Below are 14117 nucleotides of genomic sequence, written 5' to 3'. Positions count from 1 at the left end.
TAAAATCCATTGTTTCAGATATTGAACAAACTTTCAGCTCAGCATTTTCTCTTAAAATCTATTGTATTCTGGCTTAATTTCATTCAGATAATAATGAATTTCTGAAATCTATGTCTTGGTTTGTGACAAAAGACATGCAGAAGCAAGAATTATTCTCATTGCTTTGGTAATATATCCATCCATATAATAGTGTATACTGCAAAAGTTAATTTATTGTATTCTACATTATGGATTTCCACTCTCAAAGACCATGAATTATTGAAAAGAGGTAACATATAATAAACCTATAGACAAAAATATATGCTATCATATAAAGGCAATTAATATGAAGTAAATGAATTTAGGGTGCCATAGATGATCAGGGTAGACCTTCATGAGCACACACATTTGAAGAGGAAATACAGCAAGCATTTCAGGAAGAATGTGGGTTTTTTGTGCCATTAACCTACTCATGAAAGCAATTGTATAAGGAAGCACAAGTGTAATCATATTTTCCAGGTCTACATACTCTCTCTCATTTCTTTCTGTAAATATAATCACTGTGAGAATTACTCAAGAATTGCACCTTAAGGTTATTATTTGTTTAGTTCATACATAGAATTTGTAATAAAAAAACTCACACATGGTAATAGAATCAGTGCTGGCTCCATGGTGCACAGGTTAAGTGGCCCCTGGCAACACTGACATACCACGTTGGAGTGCAGGTTCCAGTCCCAGCTACTGCATGTCTTGTCCAGCTCCCAATTAATGTGGCTGAGAAGGCAGTGGATAATGGTCCAAGTCTTTGGGCCTTGAACACTCATGTGGAGACCAGAATGAAGCTAGAGGCTCCTGGCTGTGGCATCATCCAGAACTGGCATTAGAAAACATCTGGGGAGTAAATCAGTAGATGGAAGAGCTCCCTCTCTCTCTCTCTGCCTCTCCCTCTCTGCGTCCTTCATCCTCTCAAATAAATAAGTAAATCTTTTAAAGAAATTGACTCCTCACAGAGTCAGTGAAATATTAATATATGAATGTAAATTCAGGTTCAATTGATGGGAATATTTATCCCAAAATGATGGCATTATAATCTGCCACATGAAAAGTCAACATGTATTTTTGGTGAAGAAATTCAGATAATAACCTACCCGTAAATACTGACTCACCGCCTTTTGGAAAAACAAGATGAGGAGCTTTATAATGCATTTATTAGGAAAAGTCCCTAAATTATTTTTGGAATAATTATGAAGATCTCATTAAAATATTTTTATTACTCCAGGGCATAACCTTAATTTAATGTTTTGATGGTTAGATTCTCCTTTGAGGCCAAAACCCTTACCTAACATTTATGTACACACCTTAGTATGTGTATACATGAAAGATCTCTAGTTTAAACAAAAACAACTTGACAATTCAATTATAAGGAAAATATGAGTAGGAGCATTGTATCCTTTAATATAGGCAAGATGAAATATTTCCCATTAGAAGTCCTCAGTTTTTCTCTTTATACATTGAGGAAGTCACCTAATATGTATTTATGATAGGAACGTATGGTGAGAAATTTGAGAGAAAACTGTTTGATAGACTGCAGAGATCAGAAGTGACACATAAGTGAAAACAAATAAAAGTACTGGTCATGGCTCAGGGACCTTTGGAGTATTTAAGCAGGGATAATCTGCTCTAATGAGTTAATTCATCAACATACTAGGAATCAAAGGCAGGTCTCAGGACTACAATATTTTTACAAAATTGATACTTCATAATATTTGGTGATTCTAGTCGAATATTGAAAATATGATGAAAAAACAACGGGCATTTTTCAGCACTGAGTTTATTAAACAGAAGCTTAAGATGATATCATTATTTTTTTATTTTCCAATGTACAGATTGTTCCAGTTCAATGCAATCCAATGAATCAAAGTATAGTTTGACTGAGACTGTAGAGGCATTTCTAGCTTGGTTAGATCCTCAAATGATGAAGGGCTCAAGGTGGCACTTCAGATATGACAGCACAATTTCAGTAACAATCATTGTAACCGTGACACACACATATAATACACACACACACATATATGTGACTAGAAATCAAAGATAACATTCCATATCAAAATCAAAATATGTATTTTCTTCACCTGAAGAAATTGGAGGTTTCAAATTTTGTCATAAGTTTCTTTCTCAACAGAAATGTAAAAGCTTTCTCTACTTACAAGTTTGTGTTTTAGTCTGATTCCTTGCATAAATAAAAATAAAAATATTTTTAAAATAAAATTTACAACATAAATGTTTCTGTGGAGTAAAGGTCTTATAGTATTATGAAACTGGCACAACTAATCTCTTGATGTTTTAATGTGGACCACACAATTTTTGCAGGACAAAATGACAGATTTCATTCTGATAAAATTGGTCTAAAATATTTATTTAGTTATTGATATATGTTAATAGCCAAAAATAGTTTAAAAAAACATGTGATTTACAAAGATTTTTCAAGCATGAAATAGAAGTGGCTTCATAATGAAAAATGTATGTAACTAGAAATTTAAGATATGAAAAAGCAATATTCCATGCTTATTAGTTGATGCCACATGACTGAAATTCTGCACTGAGAATTTTCAGTAAACTAAAAACGCATTTATCCAGCAATGAATAGGTTTACAGGAGGCAGACTTTGCCTAGATGAATGAGAGTGATTCCAAGGGTTTCATGTGCTCTTATTTTAATTTTCCAAGAAAGCCTTCAGAATGCTTGCCTTATAGTTGAGGACTGAAATTGCTAGTTTATTTTACTTTGCTTCCATTGCAATTTCAAGTTTTATATATATATATATATATATATATATATATACACACACACACACATGCACACACACATATATGTGTGTGTATTATATGTGTGTGTTACGGTTACAATGATTGTTACTGAAATTGTGCTGTCATATCTGAAGTGCCATCTTAAGCCCTGAGCATCAGCTTAGACTCTGGCCCAGTCCTCATCTTACACAATAAGTTTTGACCTGTCCAAAATCCAGCCTGGCGTATTAGAAGTCAGGTGACCAAACTGCCCAACCACAAGTGTCAACTCCACCCCACCCTAATGAGATTTTCTGTTCCCACTTCCCCACCCCTGCAAGGCTATAACAAGATCTACTTTCCAGCACATTCTCTCTGCTTCTCTCTCGTCCTCTCTCTCCATACTGTCAGATCTCTCCCTACCCCACAGAACAATAAAGTTTTCCTTTAACTCCAGCATTTGGTGTTTTGTGGTGGCTTTCCATTGGTGCCATGACTCAGATACATGCTCTCCAATTGACCTTGCTCTCCCCTTGGAGATCTGAGCTGCTTCGCAATCCTGAGTTCCTACCAACCACAAAACTCAACCCTGGATCTCCTTCTTCGCCTACAAACACTCTGTGATTTCCAACCACACACCAGCTCTCCAAATCCTGAAATAAGACAGGGAATTGGGGAATTTTTGAATGCAACCTCTACCTCGGGTTTTGGTTCTGTTCTGCTTCCTCTCGAAGTCCTGGTACCAGGCACCACAACCTCCACAGACTTTACGTCTTTCTGTGATTTCTATACCTCGAGTATCAGCGGATGTGGGTGACGACCCTACACTCTGCTCTGCCCCTTACTCTCTTTGTTGGACAGCAGTGATACCAGGGATGCCTGCTATCAGCCAGCCTGACCATTCAGGTCACTATGGGAGCTTCCTCATCCCATGTTGCATCGGATTCTCCCTTGGTTGTTTCCTAAATAATCTTGTTCCTCTTAAACTGGCCCCAGACCACAAATGTTATCATCTCATTTTTGTTTATAATCATGCATGGCCCACTTATGACCTCGACAACCAGTCTAAATGTTAAAACAGCACATTTAATGCTGACAATATTCAGGATATCTACCACTTAGGTGATTGTGCAGGAAAGTGGAAGAGAATCCTCAAGTTCAGGCTTTCTCCCATCTCCGCTCTAAACCTTCTCGCTACACCTCATGTTCTCTTGTTCAGGTCCTCTTAACTTTGAAAGCTTCCATCAAAATGCCAAAACCCCTTTCTTCTACTTTCAACCCTACAGATGAGCCCCCACCTCAAACCCATCATCCACTCCAGCACCATTTGCCCCAGATCTCATCGACACCTCCCCTTTCTTCAGGACATTCCAGGAGGTGATGTCTGTTTCTACTCTGGCTCTCACTGTACTTTCCCTTGCCTTATCTCGAGTCTTCTACTCATCCTTATTTCAAAACCAGTCTTTATCCATTTCTGTTCCTCCCCCTCCCTTTACCTTATCTCAAACCCATCCTAGTTCTGACAATCGCCTTCCCCCATTCCACAGAGCCAACATTCTGTCCCCGCCTTGCCATCGCCCTTCAACCACCCCTCTTCTGTGCCCAGACCCCGAGTCACTTGCTGATCTCTCACAAATCAAACAAAAACTGGGTGCCTTCACCTGTAACTCAATGTTCTGCACTAAAGAGTCCTATGATCTGATTTTTCACGATGCCTTTATGATTCTCTCTAATACCCTCCTTCCAGAAGAGTGAAGGCAAGTTTTGGAACAGGCCTGTCTCCATGCCAATCAGACACATCAAACTGACCCTGTCCATCCCATAGGAGCAGATGTGGTCCCCAAATAGGATCCCACTCAAGATTATAACTCTCCTGATGGCATAATGGTCAGAAGTCTTTTCATTACCTGCTTACTAGCTGGCCTCAAAATATCCACCAGAAAGACAAAGTTAAATCAGCTTGAGAGGGGCCCATTAACTCCACAGGCAGAAATTTAAAGGCAGCCTTTAAATTATACAACGATAGGGGATGAGAGAACAAGCTTTTCAGCAACCTGCTGCCTCTCGTAACCCTGCCAACTGCAGGAGTCCTCCGGGTCATGCTTTAAATGTGCCCAAACAGACCATTGGGCCTAAACATGTACCAACCTTAAGGATCCATTGGGCCCATATCCTAAATGTCACCAGAAGGGCCTCTAAAAATGACTCTGTCCTTTGTTTTAGACCCTGTCTAGCCCACGTGGAGCCTTATTTCTTTATAATCATACACTCTACACTCACATCAGTGGCTCTACTCCCAGCCCATGTATATCAGTGGCCCTCATCCCCCACTTAACATTGTATGATTATTCAAAATTTTCCTACAGACAAACCCCTCTACCCACAAGACATGAGCAGTCTTTCTCCCAGTTTTGGTTGAATCAGCTTTGTAGCCTCCCTCTCGTCAGTAGTGATCACAGGAACAGCTTACAGCATTATCTCAACAACCAGCCCCAAAACAACTCCAACAGTTATAAAAGGAGGTCGCTAGGTCCATTGAGACTTTAGCTAATGCCGTACGAGATCTCCAAAGCCAAATCAGCCTCACTAACAGGTGTGGTACTACAGAACAGACCAGCTTTAGAACTTATAACAGCTAAAGAGGGGGAAACTTGTATCTTTTTGGGAGAACAATGTTGCTATTATGTTAATCAATGGGGCCAGGTAAAACAAGATGTTAAAATGCCCCCAACAATTTGCCACATCTATTAAAGAGTCTGCCCTAGGGTCCAGAGAACCTCTTCTCTCTTCAGCCCTATGGAATCCCCTCACTACTTAGCTAATGCCACTCCTAGGGCCACTGACTGTTAGTCTCACCTTGGCTTTTATACTACCATGTCTGTTCAAGTGTTTACAGGGGGTAGTAATGGAACAAACCAAAGCCTTTATCAGCTAGGTGATCATTCAAATATTACTACAGGGATATATTTGGCTCCCCACCCAGTAGATCATGACTTAAGATGTTGTCTCACCAGCAGAGAGTGACTGAGACCCCATGACAGCAAGAAGTAGCTCTAGAAGATAGATCATCATCCGTCCACACTTCCTGGGCTCTTGCAGCCAATGTAATCCTAATACATCACTTCCTTTATAAAAAACAAAAGGGGTCTCTGTAACTCTGCCTTTCAAATAAATAAATAAATCTTTAAAAATGTTAATTAAAAAGGGGAGGATGTTAGTGAAATGGTGCCATCTTATCTGAGGTGACATCTTAAGCCCTGGGCACCATCTTGGGCTCTGGCCTCTCCAAAATCCAGCCTGGTGTACGAAAGATCAGGTGACCAAACAGCCCAACCACAAGTGTCAACTCCTCTCCCACCCTAACAGGATCTCCTGCTCCCACTTCACCACTCCTGCAAGGCTATAACAAGACCTGCTTTCCCTCTCTCTCATTCTTTCTCTCTCACTCTCTCTCTCCAGCCTGAAGATCCCCCTTCCAACAATAAACTTTTCCTTTAACTCCTGTGTTTGGTGTGTTTTGTGGTGGCATTTCGATTTTAGCTACAAAAATGCCATAATAGTCAGATGGTTTGATATATCCTTCTTGTCCTGTAAGTTTTTATTTGTTTTTGTGATTCTCTTTTTTTATTTAGTAAATATAAATTTCCAAAGTACAGTTTATGGATTACAATGGCTTCCCCCTCCCCATAATTTCCCTCCCACTCACACCCCTCCCATCTCCTGCTCCCTCTCCCATTCCATTCACATCAAGATTCATTTTCAATTATCTTTATATACAGAAGATCAATTTAGTATATATTAAGTAAAGATTTCATCAGTTTGCACCCACACAGAAACACAAAGTGTAAAATACTGTTTCAGTACTAGTTATAGCATTACTTCACATTGGACAACACATTAAGGACAGATCCCACATGAGAAGTAAGTACACAGTGACTCCTGTTGTTGACTTAACAATTTGACACTCTTGTTTATGGCGTCAGTAATCTCCCTAGGCTCTAGTCATGAGTTGCCAAGATAATGGAAGCCTTCGATCTTATTGCGACAGGGTCATAGTCAAAGTGGAAGTTCTCTCCTCCCTTCAGAGAAAGGTACCTCCTTCTTTGATGGCCCCGTTCTTTCCACTGGGATCTCACTCGCAGAGATCTTTCATTTAGGTCTTCTTTTTTTTTTTTTCCAGAGAGTCTTGGCTTTCTATGCCTACAATACTCTCATGGGCTCTTGAGCCAGATCTGAATGCCTTAAGGGATGATTCTTAGGCCAGAGTGTTATTTAGAACATCTGCCATTCTATGAGTCTGCTGTGTATCCAGCTTCCCATGACGGATCATTCTCTCCCTTTTTGATTCTATCAGTTAGTATTAGCAGACATTAATCTTGTTTGTGTGATCCCTTTGACTCTTAGACCTATCAGTGTGATCAATTGTGAACTGAAATTGATCACTTGGACTAGTAAGATGGCATTGGTACATGCCACCTTGATGGGATTGTATTGGAATCCCCTGGCACATTTCTAACTCTACCATTTGGGGCAAGTCCGATTGAGCATGTCCCAAATTGTACATCTCCTCCCTCTCTTTTTCCACTCTTATATTTAACAGGGATCACTTTTCAGTTAAAATTTAAACACCTAAGAATAATTGTGTGTTAATTACACAGTTCAACCGATAGTACTAGAACAAAACAAAACAAAAAATACTAAAAAGGATAAAGCATTACATTGTACATCAACAGTCAGGACAAGAGCTAATCAAGTCACTGTTTCTCCTAGTGTCCATTTTCACTTCAACAGGTTTTCCCTTTGGTGCTCAGTCAGCTGTCGCTGATCAGGGAGAACATGTGATATTTGTCCCTTTGAAACTGGCTTAATTCACTCAGCATAATGTTTTCCAGATTCCTCCATCTTGTTGCAAATGACAGGGTTTCATTGTTTTTGACTGCTGTATAGTATTCTATAGAGTACATGTCCCATAATTTCTTTATCCAGTCTACTGTTGATGGGCATTTGGGTTAGTTCCAGGTCTTAGCTGTTTTTGTGATTCTCAAATGGATAATTTTATTCAAATGTTATAGGAGGTTTAGTATTCTTTTGTTCTACTTAATACAATTGGTTGAACTTTTTAGTTAACACACAATTATTCTTAGGTGAACAATTTAACTAAAAAGTTACCCCCGTTAAATATAAGAGTAGGAATAAGAGAAGGAAGAGATGTACAGTTTGGCACATGCTCAATTGGACTTACCCCTAATGGTAGAGCTAGAAGCATGCCAGGGGATTCCAATTGAATCCCATCATGGTGGCATGTACCAATGCCATCTCACTAGTCAAAGTGATCAGTTTCAGTTCATAATTGATCATAATGCTAGCATTAAGTGTCAAAGGGATCACACAAACAAGATTAATATCTGCTAATACTAACTGATAGAATTAAAGAGAGAACAATCCAACATGGGAAGCAGGATACACAGCAGACTCATAGAATGGCAGATGTTCTAAACAGCACTCTGGCCTCAAAATCAGCACTTAAAGCTTTTGGATCTGGCTAAAAAGCCCATGAGAGTATTTCAGGCATGGAAAGCCAAGACACTCTGGGGAAAAAAAAGTGATCTAAATGAAAGATCTCTGTGAGTGAGATCCCAGCAGAAAGCGTGGGCGATCAAAGAAAGAGATACCTTTCTCTGAAGGGAGGAGTGAACTTCCACTTTGACTATGACCTTGTCTAAATAAGATCAGAGTTGGCAAACTCAAGAGGCTCCCATAGCCTTGGCAGCTCATGACAAGAGCTTCGGGTGATTACTGACACCATAAATAAAAGTGTCAATTTGTTAAATCAACAACAGAGTCACTATGCACTTACTCCCCATGTAGGATCTCTGTCCTTAATGTGTTGTACTATGTGAATTAATGGCATAACTAGCACACAAATAGTACTTTATATTTTGTATTTCTGTGTGGGTGCAAACTGTTGAAATCTTTACTTAGTGTATACTAAGTTTATCTTCTTCTGTGTATAAAGATATTTGAAAATGAATCTTGATGTGAATGGGATGGGAGAGGGAGTGGGATATGGGATGGTTGTGGCTGGGCAGGAGGTTATGGAGAGGGGAAGCCACTATAATTCAAAAGTTGTACTTTGGAAGTTTATATTTATTAAATAAAAGTTAAAATAAAAAGAAATGTTATAGGAGATTATTAGTCCATTAATGCTACCATAATAATATACCTAAGATTGCATAATTTATAAATGATAAAAATGAATTTCAGCAATTTTGGAGGGTATAAAGCCCAGTTACAGAGTGCCAAAAGGATCACAGCATGGTAAGAAACTATTTGTTTCCAAAATGGCACCTTGAATGTTTACATGGCAGAAGGTGGAAGCACACAAGGAACCTACCTAGTTCCATCCAGTCTTTTTACAAGTGTACTAACTCCATCCAGTTGCCTCCTAAAGGTCTCATTTTTAACATTGTTGCAGCAGGGAGGATATTAGAATATGAATTTTTGATGACAAATATTGAAATCTTAGCATCAGGTTTTAACATTATACTAGAATTCCTGACATACACAACAAAGGAGAGGATGCCATCCCTTTCCCTGTCTTAATATATTCCAATGAGTGTATGCGTGTGTGTGTGTACGTGTATGCATGTGTGAGTGCATGTATGTGTGTGCATGTGTGTCTGTGCATGTGTGTGTTACGTTTATTTCATCCATTCTTCTCTGGATGAGCATTTAGATTGATTCCATATCATAGCTATGGTGATGGTGCAGCAATAACCAGGGATGTGAAGGTATTTCTTTGACATGTTGATTTTATTTCAATTGGATATATATCCAGAAGTGAACAGCTAGGTCATATGATAGATCTATTTTTAGTTCTTTGAAGAACCCCCATAATGGTCTCCATCATGACAGTTCTAATTTACATTACCACCCACAGTGTCCCCTTTTCTTCACACCCTCACCAGGATTCCAAAAAGCTTTTTTTGGACAGTCATTCTAACAGGTGAGAGGTGACATCTCACTTGGCTTGCCTCACATTTCCTTGATGATTAGTAATATCATGCATTTGCTCATATACCTCTTGATCACTTCTGTCCTTTGACAAAAGTCTATTTGGATCTTATTCCCCATTTTAAATCAGACTATATTTTTGCTATTGAATTATTTGCATTCATTATGTATTCTGGATATTAACTCCTTGTAAAATATACAGTCTGCAAATAATTCTCTCCTTTCAATAGGCTAATACTTTTGCTATGCATGAGCTTTTTAATTTGATTTTATCTGATTTGTCTGTTTATTGTAGCACTATTCATAATAAAAAAGAAACGGGGACAACCTAAGTCCCTATCAATTGTCAACTGAGATAACATGGATGGAACCAGAGAATATTACATTAAGTAAATTAATTCAAGCACAAAAAGACAAATATTGCATGATCTCACTTACATGTGTAAATTTGAATACTTAACTTTATAGAAGTTGAGAGTAGATTAGTGGTTATCAGGGACTCAGAAGAGTAGGGTTAAAGAAGGAATGATGAAGTTGGCTCAACAGACACTAAGTTACTTGGAAGAAATAAGTTCTTGTGTTCTATTACTTAGTAGAATGGCTATATATAATGGTATATGTCAAAAAATCTAACAGAAAGGATTTTGAATGCTTTCACCAGTAAGATGTGATAAATGTGGAGATAAATATGTTTACCATAATTTGAACCCTACACAATGTACATACAAGGTGTCACATAAATATGTACAATTTTGTGTCAATTTGAAAAATGATTTAAAAATGTGGTGCTGTCTTGAAATACTTAACCTGTATGAAACTGCAAATGTTATGAACCATTCATATATGACATAGATCCTAATTTTGGTTTATGAATTATAATAATGTGTAAGCATCTAAATGTATAATATGATGAATTACAAATATGTTAACTATTGATTTAAGGCATAAGATATTGTATCAGTATCATATTATTAACTTCATATCTTATTGATATTAGCCTGCATTTTTTAATTCTTTCTAATGAGCAAGAGTGCTTTAATAATTTAGTTTATATATTAATAAAATGCATATTAAATACAGATAAGATATAGAAAAATTCCCTGCTCTGGCATTGAATAGTACAATTTTACTTATAATGCACACAAATTATCATGTTAACCTGACATACCATAGGAAATTGATGTTATTCTTAGGATATTTATTGTTAGCATCATGATCACAATTATTTCATCTACAGTGGTAACCTTGTTAGCTTCTTATTCCCATCATCCCTTCCAGCATTTACCCTGTGTTAAGAAGTTTGTTAATCACTGCATTATAAATTGGAAACAGATGGCATGTATATAAGGGGTTTGCTTTTGTGAAGCATTGGTGGCTGAGTGACTATGTACAAGCCATTTAATCTCTTTGTAGTTAACACTCTAGATATTATAAATGATAATAACAATTCTTACACTGTTTAATTTGTGAAAATTTAAATATTGATAGAAAGGTGAGCACTAACATGATTAAGTACCACAATTATTTTATGCATAACTTATTTATCTTTATTTCTCAAGGATTTCTGAGCTGGCTATCATGAAAATACTTGTACAAGGAAGCAATAAATCAAAAATAAAAGTAAGTAAGTAGAGTATGAATAAAGACAAGCTACAAGGAGTTCACCCACTTGGATTAGGAAAGGTTCCAAGACTGAATTCTGGCTTGTTCAACAGCAAGCTGCAGTGGTTCTCAGATTTTGAAAATGAAACTAACATACAGATGTTTCATAAAATAGAATACATAGGTAAAAAGAACATTTTTGTAATAATTCTAACAGAACATCTTTCAGATAGGATTATAAACCTGAGTATCAGATTATTCTTGTTGCTAGGAATGCAAACAATACCTGGTTTAACAGAGAATTTTGTTGTAAAGCAAAACAATATCCCCCAGAATAAACAGTGTTTTTTCTCCAAAATGAAAGGACCCTGCATTGGTGTGTCTAATGAATACTTTCTCTTTTTTAAGTGTTTATTTTATTTATTTGAAAGGCAGAGTTACAGAAAAAGAGAGGGGAGAGAGAGAGGGAGAGAGAGGGAGGGAAGAGGAGAAGGGAGAGAAGGGTAGGTGATGTGTGTGTGTATGTGTGTGTGTGTGTGAGAGAGAGAGAGAGAGAAAGAGAGAGAGAGAGAGAGAGAGAGAGTCGATCTTCCAACTGCTGGTTCACTCCCCAGATGCCACAATGACCAGCTTTGGACCAGACTGAAAGCAGGAGCCAGGAGATAGGAGCTTCTTCCAATCTCCCACGTTGGTGCAGGGACCAAAGTACTTGGGCTGTCTTCCACTGCTTTCTTGAGCCCATTACCAGGGAACTTGATCAGAAGTGCTACAACTTGATCCAATAGCTCTGTGAGTCAGAGCTATTGAAGTGGATCCCCATGGGATGCTGGCATTGCAAGCAGCAGCTTTACTGACTATGCCATAACGGCAGCTCTGAATGATTACTTTCTTACATTGAGCTGCTATCATAGCCAACATGAAACAAATAGCTCTTAATTTTTTTAAAGATCTATTTACTTATTTGAAAGGCAGAGTCACAGAGGCACAGGCAGAGAAAGGATCCATCTGCTGGTTCACTTGCCATATGGCCACAATGGCTGGAGCTGCACTGATGCAAAGCCAGGAGGCAGGAGCCAGGAGCCAGGAGCTTCCTCCAGGTCTCCCATGTCGGTGCAGGGGCCCAAGGACTTGGACCATAGTCCACCATTTTCCCAGGCCACAGCAGAGAGCTGGACCATAAGTGGAGCAGCCAAGACCTGAACCAGCACCCACGTGGAATGCTGGCACTACAGGCAGCAGCTTTAACCACCATGCCACAGTGCTGGCCCTGCTCTTAAATTTAAATAGTATATTCAAGTAACACAGAAATTACTTTATTTCTCTTTTTAGTTATGTTTCCTTAAACAGGATTTTGATACACCTTGGTGTATCAAGCAAAGAATGGGACAGAGCTTTATCAAAACTACAAGTCTGAGTGATATGCTTCAAAATAATTTTAATGTTATATGGTAAATACAATAATGGAATCTTTAACAGCATTTCCTTTAGTAGGGTTAATTAAATCCACAATGTGAAATATTAAAATACTCAACATATAAGGCAATGTAACAACAGCGCTTTCTCTCTCTCTCTCTCTCTCTCTCTCTCTCTCTCTCTCTCTCTTTCTCTCTCTCTCCTCCATGTAAGTGAAGTATGTATCATTTTATATAGGCCTTTTTACTAGTGACTCTTGATAGAAGTTTTGAAAACTGCTAAAAAACTTTATACAGGAAATGATTCACAGGCAATTTTACAAGCCAAAGTGTATACTTGGTTTTGTGCTTTAGAATACACTCTCACCTTTAAAAAGAAAAAAAAAAAGATTTATTTTATTTATTTGAAATGCAGGGTTGCAGAGACAGAGGATGGAGAGACACAGAGGGAGAGATCTTCCATCCTCTGGTTCACTCCCAAAATGTCCACAATGACAGGGGCTGCGCCAGGCTGAAGCCAGGAGCCGGGAGCTTCTACATGAGTGCAGGGACCCAAGCAATTGGGCCAAATTTCAGTACTTTCCCAAGTGTGCTAGCAGAGCACTGGATCAGAAGTAGAGCAGCTGGGACTAAAACGAAAGCCCATAGGTGATGCTGTCACTGCACATGGAAGCTTAACCCTCTATTCCACCATGCCAGACCCCTACATACCCACCATTATTTACTGTTTCTGAATAAGTCAATTCATAGGACCCACTGACTCCTAATAAATTATCTGTGAGTCAGAACTATTGCAATGTAAAGTATACCAGATATGCCATTTTGCTACACTGAGTTGAATCCCTATCCTTTAAAACTCATAAATAGGGAGTTTCCACTTGGCTTCCAAAATTAAGAAACATAACATATAATTGGATGAATGAAAAGAAAATTTACAGAACATTTAAACCAACAGGTGATCAATATATTTAAATTTTCTTCCAGCTGATCACACTGATTAGTCAGGCATCAGAGCCATTCTTATAGAGACAGTAGATATTATTTCATCATTGGAAAAAATAAGTGCAAACCTATTCACACTCTTTTCAATGATAATGCAGTTCTATGAAATGACATTTCTCAAAGGAAATAAATTTCCAGAGTTCCTATCATAATGTTAGTTATAATAGATAACTTACCAGTAAGTAAAGACATTAAGTTATTATAGAGTGTGATAAAATACTGAACAGTTCATATTTACAATTTCTGCACTAAAAATGTATTTTACTTTATGTTATCATTTTCTTGAAATAATTTGTCTTTACAGTGTCAATCTGAGAAGAAA

The sequence above is a fragment of the Lepus europaeus genome, chromosome 7, assembly GCF_033115175.1.
Source record: "Lepus europaeus isolate LE1 chromosome 7, mLepTim1.pri, whole genome shotgun sequence".
Taxonomy (NCBI): Eukaryota; Metazoa; Chordata; class Mammalia; order Lagomorpha; family Leporidae; genus Lepus; species Lepus europaeus.
This window is presented reverse-complemented; position numbering follows the sequence as displayed.